Raw genomic sequence first — 19,886 nt, forward strand, 5'->3', positions numbered from 1 at the left:
CTTGTTGGCTACACCATTGCAAGGATTGGGAAGTACCGATCGCCGCGTTCTCTGAGGAGCCGATCTATCACTCGCGTTGCAGGCCATGGCCAAAGACATTTGTCTTTGTCACGCCGACATTTCACTATCGCTTGTCAATGTGCTCGGTCACGGGTTGAATTTGTTATCAACCCCACTCAATATTACTCATTTGCCGTTGTTGATCTTTGTTGGAGACTGATTTATGGTATCTGGATCAGAATCTTGCTTATACTCTTCGTCGCTATGTTTCCACACGCTGACGTAAAATCTGGCAAGATTTACGTCGCGGTCGCGATCGGTGGTCTAGCTCAACTGATGGAAATACTCTGGAGTCTACGAGTTTCCGTTGTTATTGTCCGAAGCTAGTCGTCGAAAACAGCAACTACGCGATGCGTTTTTCATGATAACGGTGTTTTGGTTTTTTTACAACCCGACGAGAGCTTTGACGTTTTTGGTCGAGACCACAGCAAATCTTGCAGATGTCAACGACTTTAATAAATTGTAGCTTTCGCCGGTACCGCTTCCATCGTAGTCAGTTTTTTGTTCCGTCCGTGCCGAGATATTAGTTTCACTTCGATAATAAAATTCTGATACCAAATGTTCGAAATAAATACAGTTCTGCCAATCGTAATGATTTTCCTCCAGAGATATACAATCCGCTTCAATATTTATCGTTGTTCAGGACCCGCTAGCCGGTGACAATATTTACCTATAGAAAGTAGTACGGGATAATAACTAATTTGCATATTTTAGCGTGAAATAATTTCTTAACGATGGTTTTTGTATGTATACATTATTTAATGGCACGTGAAATGTTTTCAAAATGCTTTGCTGAACGAAAGCAAACTATATTTAAAAGCAGCAATAATTAGCTCAATCAAAATCTAAAATAATTAGAAAAGTTTCACAGTTTTTGAGAAGATGCAAAAATATAGAGGGACTATATTATCTCTGTCTGTGAAAATACTAATTTTATTTCGCTGCCAACAGATTGGTAATCTGTGGTACATATGTAATAATTATATGGTATAAATGAACACATTGTGGACAAATACGACCTTTCTCTCACCCATATGTTGAATGACAGCATACATAACTGTAAGTTGATAACATCATTTGTATTTCATTGCAATCACAATTCTAACAACTTTGGATTAATGCTTAGCCGTTCGTCAGTTCGCAGGATACGCTTAATCATACCTCAGACCATACCTTACTACAGGTGGTTGACGATGGTCCTATTTAAACATAGCAAATTATTAACGAATGCGCCGGATGAAGATCTTTTCATGAATGATAATGATTATCTCATCCGTTTCTCATTTTATCTGAAAGAATATTGAATTAAAAATGTTTTAAATTCTAAGAGTGTGTTACTATGTATTTTGTAATATTACAGTCAAAACTTTTATGTAAACCACAATTGTTTGTATTTCATAGCTGAAACCTGGACTAAAAACGAAGATTTCTGTCAGTTACTTCATAAACATACGATTGTAATACGAAACTAAGATCCGATTCGTATTGGACGTCACACACACCAGCTCAGAGGGACATACAAGTTTCAGCAACTTTTGGTGAATACAGAAGTATCATCTTGAAGTTGTCTTCTCATTCATACACTGGTCCATAAAACATGTAAGTAAGATCGGTAGATTTTTCACACACTATTGGTCACGTAAAATTTCTAATTTAAACACATACGGCACTCACTACGGTAAGTATCAGTAGAGCTTATCAGGGAACTCTAAGAATCCGACATGACAAGAGTTCGAAAGTATGATTGCTACCGAAATCTATAGCACGATGAACTTACCAGTTTAAAATACCTTGATACTGCACCAAATAATGCAGGTCTAAGTCGACTAAATTTTGGTAAATTTGTTTTTTAAAGTTAGCAAAGCGTTGGGTAGAGTTCACAAGTTCAAGTATTCCGGATGCAGCGTTGTATGCATGATACTCATCAGTGACCTCATATCAGTCATATCAGCAATATAATTCTAATACGTTACATTTTAATCGTTATGGTTGGCTTTCCACAATGCTATTTTTGTGTCCATATGCATGTCAATGCATAGCAACGCGTTGGGTAGAGTTCAAAAGTGCAAGTATTCCGGATGCTGCGTTGTATGCATAATACTCAATTGTGACCTCATTTTAGCAATTTAATTTTAATACGTTACATTTTAATCGTCATGGTTGGCTTTCCACGATGCGAGATTCGCTTCCGACGCGGACCTTCTTTACAGATATACTGACGACACAGGTTGATATGTGTTTTAGACAATATATCAGAAAGGGCATATAGCTCAACACAGCTGGCAGATTTCAGTGCTGGACCAAGGTGCAGAATCCTGCGTTCTACTTCCCTTGTATATTTGGTAGTTTTAAAAAACTTTTTTCCACAAAAGTAAACGCCAATGCGTACTCCGACACTAACGTCATTTCAGTAGAGCGTTAATTGCGTATTTAACGTAAATTTGAATACGCACGGCACTCACTGTTGTATGGAAGAGTGTATCAGCAGAGCGTAACACCGACACGCGCTCGAAGAATCTGGCATGGCAAGAATTCGTTACTATGACAGCCACAGACATTAATACCACGATGAATACACAGAACCTTGATAGTCTTTACAGTATTATGTTGGCGTACAGCTAAATTTTGTTAGGATTTTGAAATGTCAACTTGGTAGTTTTTTTAAGTGAAAGGTAAAGTTCACAAGTTCAAGGACTGTGGGTGCTGCATTGTATGCATTATACTCATTAGCCGTCTCATATCGGCACTTCAATTCTAATACATATCAGCAACACAGGCTGATATATATACTTTCAGACCTTATCGGAAATAAAAGGTCATAGCTAAACAATGGTGACTGAATTCGGTGCTTGATTCGACCAAGGTGCAGAATCCGTCGGTAAGGCAGTTTCTAGTAATTCTAGAAAAGTAAACACCCATGCGTACTCCAATATAAATATTATTTTGGCAGCGCCTTAATTGGTTATTTAATGGTGAGTGCAATCCAATGGTAATGATCTGCCTCATTTTGAATTTGCCACATTGCCTCCATCGAAGTGCCAAACGCGTAGATAGGAGGACTGTGACCAAACATGTTAAGTACAAACACATCGTAATTCGGATACAAATGACGCGTTTCTACAAACATTTATTACATGCCTCGATGGGAGTGCAAATCAGTGCATTGATTTGAATAGGAAAACTCGGAGAGTTAGCGGTCCGTGTGAACGATTTACTGACCGGTTTCCTCTAACGTCCGTCTCCATCGATGTTTTATCATAATTGTTAATGATTACCCGAATTTTTCCCGCGTTTTTTTCCTCCTCGCTCATCTTGACAAACCCTCTCTTGAAATATTGTTTTACATTATTCTGACAAGTGATTTTGCAATGTAGAAGTGTGTGAGTGGACTAGTATTTATTTTACCTCTCATGACAAGTTATTTTACTACTCTTCCAGGATGAGCACCCTTCTTTTTTTCCTTTGGCCCGTAGGCGTGGGCTTTTGATTGCTGAATCACGCACCAGTTTGATACTAGTGACAGGGACATAGTGAAACTGCGGTCTTCGACAGTAACAAACTTTAAGTAAAAGGTGCTTATCTGCAAGGGTAAAGAACGGTTGCTACTCTACAGAGTTCAAGAACGCCTACTTTGCCCCGCTCTACATAGATACAAATCCACGTCTTTTTAGGACGCTCACATAAACGTTGCGAGTTTTCGGACTGGGTCAAAGTGCATGTACCATGTGTGCATACAATTCTGTTCAGCTGTTTCATACTGAACAAGTCAAGGAAAGACTGGTTACGAATTTCACTCACACAGCAATAAACTCCAGGCGTAAACATGCCTCCGAACAGCATAAATATGACAACCCACAGAAGAAAAAAATATAAATATCAGCAAAGTAATTTGCAAACATCAAGATATCTCTGACATATATCGCTGACCTGGTGAAATAGCATTGTCCTTGTCAGTGTTTTCTACACATATCCAGCCTCTATTCGGCATATACACGGAGTAAGGTTTGCAATACAGTTCGCGATTACAAATTCCGTGTAGCTCTGTGTCCGTTGTTCATTATCCTTGAGAGCTGCATATGTTAGAAACAAATTCAAAGACATTATACTGGGGTCGCATGGCGGTTAAAAGTTTGGACGCGCACACAACATTGTTGAAAGCTGCGATCACAAATAACGGGGTAGGGGTGGGGACGGGTGGGGGTGGCTGCAGGAATCGCGATTGAAATCTTATTTTTATCAGACTCCCCACAATACCCTAAAAATTTTCAAATTCCCACTGTCAATATGATCAAAGTTTTTCAGGTCGCCCAAATTATCATATAGCCGCATATTTATTAGGGATGGTGGCAAAGAAAAAAATAAACATGTATTGGGCAGTTGTGCTCGCAGATGTTCAACACTACCTGCAATTAGCAGTTTTTATAGCCTTATTGCTAAACAAGGTCTTTGGATTTGTCAGTCTAAGCCAACTTGAGTTAATCCAACTCTGGCCAGGTCAATGGCACCTGTCTTCATTGTTCAAAGTTTTACTTTTGTGTTATCTTACGAAGAAAATGTGAAAATTTAGAAAATCAAATGTGGTCTCCCCTTGTTGCGGGCCGCTTCTTCAGGTCAACGGCACCTGTCTTTATCGTTCAAAGTTTTACTTTTGTGTTATCTTACGAAGAAAATGTGAAAATTTAGAAAATCAAACGTGGTCTCCCCCTGTTGCGGGCCTCTTTTTCAGGTCAATGGAACCTGTCTTTATTGTTCAAAGTTTTACTTTTGTGTTATCTTACGAAGAAAATGTGAAAATTTAGAAAATCAAACGTGGTCACCCCTTGTTTACTCTTTGACATTTGATTATTCTCATATGCCAGAATTCAAAAATCCCTGATAACTTTCAAGTCTTCTGGTCTTCCGTATCATGAGTTGCAGTCTGGCTTGATCTTGTGTACAAGTATATTTCACTGTCATGAGCATCATTTGACCTAAACTCTTCTTGAACTACATCTGAGTCAGAGATATCTCTGTCACTGCTCAGGTATGCAGTGACAGTGACCCTGCAGTGGCAGTGGCTGAGGGCAGTAGCTGTATTAGTTTTGACGATCTTGACAATATTTTTGTTCAGTTTTGGGACCGGACAGAAATTAGAGGGGTTTGGGCCAGGGCTTTTTTGAAAGCGGGCCGCTTTTTTCATGCAAGTATTTTTGAAGGGTCATGAAATTTCACGTAGCCTCTGGGGGAGGGTCATCATTTTTTATGCAACTATTGCAACTATAAGGAGGCAAGATGTTACCGATACAGTGCTTCTCCGAAAAGTATCAAATCATAATATATTGGAATCTAGAAATTTCCACCCCTCTTCAGGAGTGTTTGTGAACGTAGCCTTAGGCAGAATTGAACCTCAGAAACGATACATTGACGTACGTACGGCAAATCTCTAAGGCTTGGCAGCCATCTTGCACTTGCGTAGGGTTGGCGCATGTAGAGTTTCCGTACATATCAACCATAGGGACTTATTTCAAATTAAAGTTAAAAGAAAATGTCTGACGAGCCATAAGAATCATAAGAACGTGCGCAGTGTTTACTCGTGCCGAAAATGCACAAATGTCAATTTACTCAATTACTTAAATGAACCTAAAGTGATCGGCGACATGTCTGCAACGCCAGTCAGAAGTCAAAGAAAGAGATTGCTTGTGTTAAACTCCCATGCTGCTTTGCGCGTGACCTTCACCACTTGAAGTAAAATAGTCAGTTCCGCGACCACTGCCTCCACCACTGCAGAATTCAGAGCCTCCTTTTGTTTTTAGCTCACGTGTGTAAACACGTGGGCTAATGTCATAGCGATGTCTGTCTGTCTGTCCGTGTGTGTATGTTAGTGTGTGTGTGTGTGTGTGTGTGTGTGTGTGTGTGTGTGTGTGTGTGTGTGTGTGTGTGTGTGTCTGTCTGTCTGTCTGTCTGTCTGTCTTTCTGTCTGTCTGTTTACACGATAACTCGAAAACGCCTGCACGGATTCATGTCAGATTTGGTACACAGGTACCATATGCTACTTGCAAGAACTGATTAGATTTGGATAGTGTGGCTTGCATATTAATGAAGTTATGAAATATTGTTTTTTTCCGTACAATGGTTTCCCTATGGAGACGGTAATGACAGTGTAGACATATATCAAGAACTACGGCACCAAATTTCATGAAACTTTTCACAGATGACAGTCTCAGAACATTATGATGATACTGTGAGTGTCATGTCAATTATCTTCTCATTTGCATATTTAATGAACATTTGTTATTAGTGATATAACTCTGAAAGTCCTGCACGAAACTTGATGATACTTGCAACACATATTGATCTGATATATATCTAATTATACTTAGAGCATTTGGCAGTGTCAAGTTAAAAAATAGCTCATTTGCATATTTTATGAAGTTTTGTAATTAGTGATATAATTCCGATATAACTCCATCAAATGTGATGAAATCTGCTGCAGATACTGATCTGACTGATATCTAACTGTAGTGTAAAGCATTTAGTAGTGTGAAATTAATTAAGGGTTCATTTGCATATTCAATGAACTTTGTAATTAGTGATATTACTCTAAAATTACAGCGTTAAATTTGATGAAACTTGCTACAGATGTTGATCTGATTAGTATCCAATTGTTCTCAGAAGCATTGAGCAGTGTCAAGTTAATAATTAGCTCATTTTCATATTTCATGAAGTTTTATAATTAGTCATATAACTCCGAAATAACTGCATCAAACGTCATGAAAACTACTGCATATACTGATCTGACAGATATCTAACCGTATTGTAAAGCATTTAGTAGTGTACAGTTAATTAAGGGTTCATTTGCATATGAATAAACTTTGTAATTAGGTATATAACTCTGAAATTACGGCACCAAATTTTGTGAAACGTGCTACAGATATTGATTTGATAAATATTTAATTGTGCTTTGAATCATTGAACAGTGTCAAGTTAATATAGGGATTATTTGCATATTTAAGGAACTTTGTAATTAGTGACATTACTCTAAAATTACAGCACTAAATAAAAATAAAACGTGCTAAAAATGTTGATCTGATGGATATCTAGTTGTCCCATGAAGCATTGAGCAGTGTCAAGTTAATTAAAAGCTCATTTGCGTATTAAATAAAGTTTTGTAATTAGTGATTAACCTCTGAGAGTACTGTCCGAAGTTGAAAAACCCTGCTACATATAGTGATAACATATATCTTATTGTTCTGTGAAGGGTACTACTATTAATGAACCTGTTGTAAAACACGTGAGCATATTCAGTTCATATCTGGTTATTGTGAATGGCGCTAAAAGTCCCTCTCGTTTATCTTTTAATGGCTTAAATATTTTCATAATATAGCTTTCAATCCTTGATCTTGGCATTTACAAGAAAAAAAAAACATTCGAGCTGATGGACCGGTTATGTTCTTCTGTTTCAATAATTTGTCGACTATTTGCTCTGCAAGTTCTCATCTCTGTTCAGAGAAGGAAGCTTCTTTTGTTGGCAAGGGCAACAAGGTAGTAGCTGAATCTTCATCAACACGTGTACTCCAAGTACATGCGGTTGACGAGGATGGGAAGCGCAGATTGGAGAGGAAATAATACTTTTCGTAGATTTACAATATCCTGGTTTGGTCAAAGTCATATGTAATACCGGGGGCAATGGTCAAATGTAGATCTCCTGAACATTATACAGTGTATATTCTGATACTTAATTACATGACAAGTCATCTTTTAGTGATGATTTAGATTAAAGTATTGCCATGTTACAAATGCTGGCTGAAAGCCAATCAAAATTATCAACAACGCCAGCATAATTGTTTGAGATGTGAGATGAACCTGACCGAATTGATGAAAAATAGAAAAGCATAGGGGGGGTTGTAGAAATGTCCGTCCCCAGGGGTAGGGGCAGGGATAGGGGTGTCTTGGTCTTCGCACAGTTTTCTTCTTGATACAGTTTTATTTTATTTTAATACGTTTGACTATGACATATATTGCCAGTAAACATTCATGCTGCCAACCTTTGGTGTCTGTTATGGTTTTGTAACGTTTTTTTTTCTCTCCGTCCGCGTTCGCTGTGCCACGTATTTGTCCTTTGACAATCTTACGCGAAGTTTTGTCACTATGCTAGCGCTGCGCCTGATGCGTTTGATTGCCTAATGCGCCAAAGCAAGCAAGGGTAAATTACTAATCTGTGGACGCTGTCACCAGATTATCACAAGACTTTGTAAAAGTTAATCCGGTGATAATCAGGTGACAGCGTCCACGGATTAGTAATTTACCTTTGCTTGCTTTGGCGCATAGGCAATCAAACGCATCAGGCGCAGCGCTAGCACAGTGACAAAACTTCACGTAAAATTGTCAAAGGACAAATACGTGGCACAGCGAACGCGGATGGAGAAAAAACGTTACAAGACTAGTGCTAACATAAGACTAAGGCACCAAAGGTTGGCAGTTTAAATGTTTATTGGCAATACATATCAAACGTATTACAATAAAATAAACTATATCAAGGAGAAACATGTGCTGAGACCAAGACACCCCTACCCCTGCCCCTAACCCTGGAGACGGACATTTCTACAACCCCTATGAGAAAAGGATGTGTTCTCATATCACACATTGTAGAAAAGAATGCTTAATATTCAAACAGTTAAATAAGGTTTGGGTTTTGACTACGGAAAGGTGGCACACTGGAAAATTATCAAAATTATTATGTATTTATGTCGTGTGTTGTTGATTTTTCTTTATTATAGATCAACCATGGCATTCAATCCATTGGCTGTGTCTACAGAGCTTATGAAACCGGTCAACCAAGAAATAAAAATGTTACCGGTAGATAATACTCTTATATTTTCGTCGGTCTTTTTCCCTTTACTGGCAGCAGCAGTTCTATTGTTGGAGCAGATTACAGGTAAAGAAAGCATATTTTGCCTAAATGATATCAGTCATTTTATTTCACAAACTATATTTACTATCTTCAACCGATCGCATATTGCTTGCAATTGGTCTTTAGAAAATATAATCGAGTTATCTTGAAAATATCATGAAAGTTCTGTTGCACAGACAGGTATTTCTCTGTTCCTATCTGTCAAGTGATAATAACAGAGTAACTAATATAACAAATACGATAAGATTGCCCTGCATTGAAAGCATTTTATTCTCTTCTAGTTTTTTCCACATTTTGATCGCCACATTTCACATGTTAACTTAGTCATATTCATCCTATTTATAAAAGTCCAAGGCATACACCGTGATTTGCCTGTGTAGTCCTGTATGCTCCGCTTCGAGCGGACTGGTTGAATAGTCACTTTCCGTTAAGTCTCGTCAAAATGTAATTCACTTCATGGTAATACTATGGGCTACCTTATGTCAAATGCCTCTTAATGCGCATCGCATGTACTTCCCTGAAACCGATGTAGTAGCCAGTTATTCAGGGTATCTAATACCGTGCATTTTATGCATAAGACTCGTGTTTTTTGTCTGTATTTACCCGTTTAACAAGTCAGGTGGTGAAGAAAATTTCAAAAAATTTCCAGGTAACTCTTCTCATACACAACATACTCTGCAGTTGACATTTACTAGGTGAGGAACACCTTGGCTGACAGCCATTTTGAAAAAATTGTTGCCATGGCAACGCTTTGGTAGATTTTCAGTGGCTCGGTATCTGAATTTGTTCAGCACACATTAAGACACATCTGAGCCAAGTTTGGTGCTTTTATCACAAAATGCACAATGGATTTGCTATGCCGCACGACTATATCTGCATCTTGTTTGACGACGACATTAAGACAGAGATTACAATTTCATTGGGAAATATCAAGTTACTTTATATTCGTGGTTTGTCTATACTGCCCACTTGGTAATCAGCAATATTACCCTTAATTGATATCTTCACTCAATGAAGAATGCCCTATCGTTTATTTGGCAATGACTCTCCTTTGGCCCAATGTCGACATCGCATACAATATATGTAGATGTGTATTACGAACCGATTGCAAAACACTTATAAGTGCTAGCAAAGTTTTCAGACGCATCAAGAGTATAACTATGTCAATCATCCCTGCCGTTATGGCAATGGACTAGTGAAAATTGAATACCGCTTTCAAGCGTCAAATGTAAACCACCAATAAAATCTAATAGGCATTGCTGTAAATATCATGATATCGAATTGAGAGGCGTGGATGCAGTGGATGTAGTGATATTGCAATCAGAAATATTGTAACAACTTAGCTCGGCTATTAAACCATTCTCTTTCTACGGGCGGGGATTTGGCAAAGCACTTTTGACTGTGATGTCTTTGCTAGGTAACTGTAGGTAACTGGGATTTTGTTGAGGGGCATTGATTTGAGAACATTGAGAAGTTCACCTCTATTCAGGGGACTTTCGCAGGAAAGACGATCTTTTAGAGACAGTTGGGGAATAAATTGTTTAGAGAAAAAGGAGGACGTCAAAAAAGGGTCATCTGAAGTATTTTTATGGGAGAAGTATAAATTTCTATGTAAAAAGATATTATAGTACTAAGTATTTTTAAGGGTCTTACAAATGATGTTATTAATCTTGTTAGTTACGTTTTTCTAGATTATAAAAATACTTTATACTTTTTCACCCTCTTCGTACCATTTACAACGGCTGTGAATATAAGCCACTTTTATTTTTTTTGTCTGTAATTTTTTCAATCTCTCTTTTAGTCGTTTCATACTCACCAAGAATACCAGCATTTAGGCTTTCGTCAATTGCCTTCTCCAGGTTCAGAAGCTTATCAGTCAGAATAAATTCTTGAAGCTTGTTTTGCTTTTGTTTTGACTTGCAGAAGGAAAGTGGATGTTCCTTAATTTTAGATTTAATGTAGTAAAAGAATTTTGAGAATCAGAGGCAGAATAATCATCTCTGGTCTCTTGTATGGTATTCGTAATTAAAAGGCAATGATCATCATCATTTAAGTGCTCTACATTAAGCTTCCAAAAACCTGGCCCTCTATTAATTTGAGCGGGGGGAAATTTTAACACTACAGTGCTATGGTCAATTTTTGTCCTCGGCAGAATGCTGCAATCTCTAATATTATTAGAAACTGTTTCTGAGATTAGGAAATGATCCAGGCGTGAGGATTTCGTGCCTCTACGCCAAGTAAAACGATTGAGGTTTGGATTTAATTCGCGGTACACATCGACAGGTTTCATAACATGCATGATATTTTTGAGTTCCTTTCTGGCTGTTTTCAAAATCTAAGTGCTCTCCCCTTTTATCCATGTTGACGTCAAGGGGGGAGGTTAAATTTTGTGTTGATTAAAGAGGAAACATCTTTAAAGTAAACACTTTCTTTAAGGGTCTTATTTTTAGCATACGTGTTTTAAAGAAAATATATTTGGCGGGTACTGTCATTTACATGCAGTTTACAAATTAGGAATCTTCCCTTGGCATCTTGGTAAATGTTGAAAATGTTAAGATTGGACTAGCGATTTATAAGAGTAGCTACGCCACAGCTGTGATTCGTACCATGTGCAAAGAATATCTGACCATTCCATTATTTTTTCCATTCGTTTTTCCGACTCCCCCTTGGTGTTGAACATGTCATTTCGCTTTTAGCAGACGACACAACAATGTGTGTACAAGACAAAGTATCTCTAAAGAATTGTATTTTGTTATTAGACTGTTTCAAATTAATTTCCGGTTTCAGTGTTTACAAAGAAAAAGTGAGTTTTTGTTTACAAGTAAATTATCAGAAGGCCCAGGTCCTCATCACAATTTCAACATTTCTACGTCTCCCATTAAACTCCTTGGTTCTTATTTAGATCATGATAAAGTAAACAACTACGATCTGATCTAAAAGCAACGAGTTAGAAAAATGAACGATAAGCTAGATATTTGGAGATCAAGTGACCTTACTGTACGAGGGAAAACTTTGCTTATAAAATCACATGGTATTTCTCAGTTTATTTATAACATGTCAGCTCAATCAACACCCGACGAGACTATTAATAAAGCACAGTCTAGTTTAATAAATTCCCTTCGGGACAAAAAGCGCCCAAAAATATAATCAAATATAAAACTTTCATTGCTGATAACAATAGAGGGGGTCTGGGCATACCTGATTTACCCACATTAAACAAGGCCCTTAAACTGAAATGGCTTTCATTATAACTCTATTCACAACACAAAACCAGTAAAATACCTACTTTTAATTTTAATAAATTTGGAGGTCTTGAATTTTTACTCAAGTACAACTATAGTGGTGATAAACTGAATTATATTACCATGCCCTGTCTATTACGTTTTAATTGGTCGAGATGAACCACGTGACTGCCCACAAATACAGTAATGGTTTGTTTTCATGCCCGTTAATATGAATAATATCGTAAACACAGTAACTTTACAGCTAAAACGAAAATTGTGATTTGTACAAAGATCATAATCAACCACAAAATAAAATGGAGCATTTGTGGGCCAAGTTTAGACGCTTTTTTCAAAAAAATCTCCGGATTTGCAAAATTTTTGCAGCGCACACTACTCACTGACAGGTTCTAGGGCCCCGTTGTCGTTCGCACGGGAAATTTTCGTAAATTTTGACGTTTTTTCGGGGTTCGTTGATAATATAATTGAAATAACAGACTCCGCGCTGACCATTAACGTTTATTTATGGGCGCGGGCGAGAGGAAAGCCAAATTAACGGGCTCGGCAAGCCTCGCCCGTTAATTTTTGGCTTTCCTCTCGCCCATGCCCATAAATAAACGGTAATGGCCAGCGCGTCGTCCGTTATTTCTATAATGTACACTTCAATCCTTCCATAGAACCATCTTACAAGCATGGTCAGATATCTCACGTTTCAAAAAAGGTGTAGCCTAAATGAACAAGAAGTAGCAAACCAAATAATCTAGAACAACTAACATACATTAGTAGCAAGCTCTCCTGTCTTTAAGTCAGATTGGGTTAGAAAAAAATGTAAACATTGTAGGAGATCTGTTTAATCCAAATGGATCGCCGCTGTCTTTCCACGACTTCAAAATGAAGTGTAGTATCACATCAGACTTTATAACGTATTGTGGTCTTATCAATGCTATACCCACATCTTGGAAAAAAGAAAACTGCGTCATTATAATTATGAAGTAACGACTAACTTAGACGAAAGCATTTCTCTTTCAGTTTATGACCAGACAGTTGTGCTAGAGAATATCAGCACAAAGCTACTTTATAAAGCTCTTATTCAAAATAAGACTGCAATACAAACACCACAACGAACACACGAAAAACTTCATCCAAATATCGTCTTTTCTTGGGATAGATATGGAACCTCCCCTTTGCAATAACTTTTGAGGATAAACTCAGATGTTTTCAATTCAAATTTTAACATAGAATCATGGCCTGTCGGAGTCTTTGAAAGAAATGGAGAGTTGTTGATGATGACTAGTGTGTACATTGTGGTGATATTGAGACTTTAGAGAACATGAAATGTTCATTTCCTGCTGTCAAACTTTTTCGGGAAGATTTTCGCAAATTTTGGTAAAATGCGTCAGAAGAACTAAACTGCTGTCTTTGAATGATTATAGTTTTATCTTTGGTTTTTCAGCCCATAAAGAAATCTGTTGCTTTAAATCACGCAATCCTGATCGCCAAACATCGCCTATGTTCAGTACGTTCTAATATCAGACCTTCACGATATACCTTGACACTTTAAAATGTGCCATGAACTTTAAGAAAAAAAATAAGTGAACGCAAAATTCAACTTTTTGTTTTTCAAGCCAAATGGGGAATTTTGAACCTTGAAACACTAACCGAATAAGTTACAACATTATTGGCTTCCCTTTCGCCAGTGTTTTCTTGTTTTGGTTTGCTTATGTAGCTTTTTTCCTGTCTTTGTAACCTTCTTTGCCTTGTGTAAGTCTTTTTCATGTCTAATAAATAAGAACGTAATACTATAAAAAAGTTTGGTATTGAAAAAATATTCATAGTTTCCTCATAGACTACCATGTATAGTGAATCAATATTTAAGTGAAATTCCAAAACCAAATTACTTGTACACACATGCACATTTTACTTCCCTCTTCAGGCAAAGTACATTCACCTGCATTATCAAACATGTATACGGATATAGCATGTTTTATAGAGGAAATGGTTAATAGTTTGCCTGACAGACACCCATGCATTATTATTTGATATCTTTGAGTGCAGCACCATATCAGCCACATCTTGGATACTTATATTAGCACAAAATTTAGTGACCCTATCGCAAATACATAAAATATCATGTCCCTGAAAATGCTTACTTGATAAATTGCACCCCTTCCTCTAAAATCGCCGGCCTACCCCCTGTACTTTCTGTAGCGAAATTACATAAAAGTTAAACCTGTTGTTATGTAAATTAGCTGATACTGGTTCAAAAATTCCTGCGAAGAATTCTGCATCGGTTGAGGGAAGGTCAAGGTTTAGAGTGATGGATAAGAGAGGGTCACTCTTCAGACTCGAGAATAGACAGAGGTCACATTTTACTGTACTGGTGCGCATCGGAAAGGAAGTTTTGCATTTTTATTTATGTGCAATAGGTATGCAACAGTAGATTAGTTTACTTTCACGTAAGCTTGTTTTCCCTCTAAATTTAAATATGGAGTATGCTCATGGTTTGGTTAGATGTTGCAAGAAATTGGTCTAATGTGAAGAGACTTCACATTCAAAACTAGTTCGTGGGAGATCGTCTGATTGCAGGGACAGATAGATGGATTAGACCGTCTCGTGGCTTAAATGGTTAAAGACTAGATTTACCAGGGAATGTCTCAGGGCTTAGACAGCATCGTGAAAGACTGTATTACGTTTGTTGAATGAAGACATACCGTGTTCTAGAGGAGACTTTTCCTTGGGTACCAGCTCCGTATAATTCTCGCTACTGGAGAATCCTACTCTGGATGACCCACACTCTATATATACATGTGATTTTTATTTCTTCAAATTGAAAAGTTACATAATGTTATTATTTGCAAAGGTTAAAGAATTTTTGAATGATCGAAAGTCTATTTCAGGGGAGGGTCAATGTTTTTGATTTTGAAAAACGGTGAGGGTCGATATTCTTCATGCAAACACTCTTGAAGGTTCACCGGCCCTACCACCCTATAATTTCTGTTCAGTCCCTGCAAAGGTGAACCATTTGAGAAATGCTGCTATATCCCTGAGGTGTGAGCTAAGATTGAAGAAGTCTTAATATCTTTCAGGATAAGTTATTGAAGAATGTAATTACATTATGTTGAAGGCATCTTGTAACATTCTAACATTAACATAAGGCCACATTGCTTCACTTAAAGTATCTGCTATATCGCTGTTATTCAAGACTGTATTTCTATTGGTTATCCTTAGTTGACTATTACCTTTTAGCTCACGTATTCACACACGTGAGCTAATGTAGGAACACAAAAGGAACACAATTTAAATGAGTTATAGCTGTATGAAAGATATGGCAAGTATATAATCAAATTGCATCATAATAAGAGAGTAATTACTGGTGATCAGCGTAAGGATTAACCAGCTGATTGCAATTGCCGGGTCATGTCCGCATGCCCCTTTAAGAGTATCTGTCATGTCGAAGGCGTGGTTTAAAAGGCCAAGGTATCAATGGTGTATTACACGGAGAAGGTTTAAATCGGCCTCACTGATAAAAACTTCAGGACGCGCTTCACTTACCACATGTAATCGTTCTGTAACGAGAAACACTAAAACAGCACAAAGTTATCGAACTTAAAAAGTAAGGACCAAGTCTTTGACATTTCGTGGTCGATCCTTATCAAAGCATCGAGCTACTCCAAGCAAGCGATGTAATCTTTGTATATCAGAAAAGCTGACAGTCTACACTGTTAAACAAACGCGCTGAGTTAGTTTAAAAATGTCGCCACCAAAACAAATATTATTTATCAAATTTTGGCACCAACTACAAATTGAAAAGTACGTCTCAATCATACGAATCATATAAGTAAAAGTGTCAAACTTAGATTCCTTTCACTTCTGTCAGAGGATTTCATGATGAATGGATGGGTGGTCACACTTGTTGTAATCTTACGTAATTTCGTTTTTTATACCACTGTAATAGCATTTATGACCTTGAGTGATATTGCATGATCGTATCTCTATGAATTATGAGATTATTCCACTCACAAATGATGTCTTCTGTTATTCTTCTCACTTAGCTAAAGATAAATATCCCGTGTGCTCTGCAGAACCGTACAACTTTTCCAGTCATCAGATGGACTACATCAGTAGATACTGTGATAAAGAAGGATGGTTAAAATATGACCGACGGAATTATACAAGTAATAGTACAAGTAACAGTACAATTGGCAGCATTTCATTAGTTATTTTACCATATTACTTGTGTATTCAAGCGATTGTCATGTATCTGCCATTTTTGCTTTGGACAAGCATTAATTCGGCTGATTTAAAATATGATTTGAACATGTTATCAACGGAGATGGATAATATTGCTGATAGTCTAATGGAAAGAATAAAATGTTTTATTAAATATTTGAATAAAAACGCCGAGTCGAAAAACGCCGAGTCGACAAAGAAAATAACAGAAGTTACTGTAATTGAAGAATTAAGAACGTCAATAGAATCGATGAAGGATGATGAATATTCTGAGAAAAAGAAACAATGTGATACAGAATTAAGTAGATTTTCAATCAGAGTCGAACCCGACGCCGAGTCAGCGAAGCAATCACTATGTGATAATATAGCTGTCTTAATTAAGTCTAGGGGCAAAAAATACAAATGTAAGTACATTATTGTTCATGCAATGTATTACCTTTGTTGGGCACTTATACTAGTAGGTGATATTGCTTTAATGGCTTTTTCAAATCTACCTGAAGTACGAGAAAGCAAGTGTTTATATGATTCACCGAAACACGGTACTATAATTATAGATTGTATCTATCCACTAGATGGCATGTATAAAGTTGTGCTCTACTGTTATTTCTTTGTACGAATATTGTCTATATTTGTAGCAATAGGTTCAGATATCCATTATGGGATATGTCTTGCAACGTATGACAAATGTTGCATACAGAAGTCGACGTGTTCTTTTTCCAATATACCATATATCTCGAAATTGGAACCTACCGTCTATATATTCTATAGCTTGTTCCATGCCAATCGTGCTTTTTGTTTGAGCTACCAAACCTTGGAAAAATGGAAATCACTTCTTCAATATACGATCATTGGCGAATCAGACACGCTGGAGAGTAAAGTAGCATTTCTATTTATCCGCCAACAAAATGAACAAGCACAAAGAAAACCGAGCAAGCAACTTACAGGAGGTTCAAATAACGGACGCACAACAGGAGAACGAAGCATCGAGCAAACAACAGAAGATTCAAAGAAAAAACATGTGAGCATCGAAATGGATGAAATATCCGCATCAGGAGATTCAGACACAGGGCAAGAAAAATAAGATTAAGATACCTAACAAAGTAAAATTTAATTTGGCTGTTGCCGTTCCAACCGTGCATTTCATTTGTCACAAGTATCACGTTATAACAACAAAGACGAAAACAGGAATTGATGAGCGCAGTTGTAAATAAGAGTCAAATGTCTGTGAAAGTAATATTTCAACGAAGTCTTAACTTCTAAAATTCTGTTGACATCAGCTTTTTTATGCATGTCCTCATAGCTTTTAATTATGCAAAGAGATAAGCATTTCTGTTGTAAAAAGTTTAATACTGCAGCTTCAATCTTTCCATACTCGGCAAAATCCAAGAAAAACTACACGGCAAGGTCTTTCTACTGGTACCTTTGTATCAAAACATTTTAGTAACTACAGAAATAAACACAAGCTTACGTTTTAAAACGTCATACAACATTAGGATTTAAGGGATGGAAGTTTTTCTAGTACAAATAACAGAAAATGATGAATTCACAAATCAAGAATAATGAGAAGGAAGCTTCACTTATCGTCTTTTTACCCAAGTTGACAAATTTATTTCTTTGAGATCTGAGAAGGAAATCATATGAAGTGTTTTATAAAACATATAAACCCTTGCATTTTGTCACTTGTTTACTAAGTACCGCGTTTTTTTCCCTCTTTTTCTTTTAGTTTTTTAACGAAGTGCGTTTGTATATGTACGTTTTCTTTCACATCCTATAGTTGACTTGATTTCATAGTTACATAGTGCAGTGGCTTTGTATTTTCCACTTAAAACGGGTCTTAGGCCTGTGTCCTTCGTTAATGATCCACAAGAGTCAAGTAATGCATCTTAAACCCATCACTTATTTCAGCTGCTTTTCAATCCTTTAATTTGCCAACTTTAGTTGGGTAAGTATCTAGAACTGAGTGTATTTTTCTAGATTTAGTTTGCAAAATTAGAAAAAATGATTTATAATAAATATCATACATTATCATACATGCGATGCCTGTATCACAATTCTTCTATTGTTCAATCCACATTATAACATGATTCTCCGAAACGTTACTTGTAATTATGGTTAAGATTTTGTTGTTTGCATTCATTTCTTGGGCATTGCACTTAATAGTCATGTGTTTGAACCAAATTTAAAACAAGTCGATCCAGGCATGAAGTAGTTTTACCAAAGACAAACAAACAGAAAAACGAACGCTTCGGAAATTTGTACGTAGTACGACCGATACGTTTGAAATTCAATTTTTTCAAGTCAACTACACTGCTGAAGTGTAAGGTTCCGGTCGACCATTTATTACGACAGAACCACTGTGTGAATGAGCCTCACGAATCAGACCTCACTGAAAATAGTTGCGACAGAAAAGTTACGTTTCCGATTTGTACACTGCGATTGTGAGGTCATATAGCTGTAATAATTGTAGCCCAAGGGCCGTGCACCAGTTTTTTATGTTGCGTTGGCTATATAGCGCCGGCCCGTAAGCGCTCCACCGTCACTACAAAAAAACAAACAAACAAACCAAAAAAAAAAAAACGGCACAAAGCCCGCGGCCTACAATTTTGTGCAGCTAAGTTCATAATTGCATTCCATGCAAATTATTGTGCGTATCGACCGAAATTTCGCGTAATAGCCCCCAATACAGTACAATAGTGGAATAAACTCCTTGATATGTCGTATTTGTGAAATGTGACAAAAGTTTATAAAGAAAACAATGCATTATGATGTGAAATCATTATGAAAATTATTCTAAAATCCCACTGGTACTTTAAAAATTGATATGATGTGCAAGAGTCATAATGCCAGGTAATTGGCTTTACTTAAATCCCATGCGCTTAAGGTTTAAAGACAAAAAATTGGCATTTTGAAGCTAACAATTCTCTTGTGGTTAATATGCGCAGAACTGTGGTAATCATATGGATATGCACTAGGCAGAAAACAGGTTTTTTTGGAGAAACCCGTTGTCTAAGGTAATTCAGTGGAATGAATGCATTGCAATGACTTGCGAACACAATTACTCAATGATGGAATGTCCCTTCATATTTGCATGAGTCAACGTTCTCATCGACAGCAGCTTGTGCTTGTATGCACTAACCCCCGACTGTCAAATTGCAAGCACCAGAAAAAAAGAGCGGTAGTTGACAACCTCTATCACAGGACCACCAGAAAGGCATTATGGGCTGTGGAAAAAATACAGTTAGGCTGATTAGAGTTAGTTTACTGTTCGCGTAATATTACTCTTTCTAAAATAATGAACGTACATGATATTTGACAGTTTCGAGGGAAATTCAGCAGAAGCGCCATGAATACGGACAGCAAAATTTTAAAGAAAATCATGTCAGCTCTGTTCACATCCCACAGATAATAAGATAGTTCAACATACTGTTAAACAAACAATATAAACTCTTTGCTATATCAAACTTGTGGGGATTCAGTTTGAAAAC

General features: G+C 37.1%; 1 long non-coding RNA gene across 1 annotated transcript; it reads left to right on the plus strand.

Moving 5' to 3' along the window:
* The first annotated feature begins 1,519 nt into the window (after positions 1-1,519).
* On the plus strand, positions 1,520-18,432 carry LOC139142390 (uncharacterized). The gene is made up of 3 exons (XR_011554396.1): positions 1,520-1,659; positions 8,817-8,974; positions 16,224-18,432. It is a non-coding gene; the product is annotated as an uncharacterized lncRNA (long non-coding RNA).
* The last annotated feature ends 1,454 nt before the right edge of the window (positions 18,433-19,886 follow it).

This window comes from Ptychodera flava, chromosome 1, assembly GCF_041260155.1.
Source record: "Ptychodera flava strain L36383 chromosome 1, AS_Pfla_20210202, whole genome shotgun sequence".
Classification (NCBI taxonomy): domain Eukaryota; kingdom Metazoa; phylum Hemichordata; class Enteropneusta; family Ptychoderidae; genus Ptychodera; species Ptychodera flava.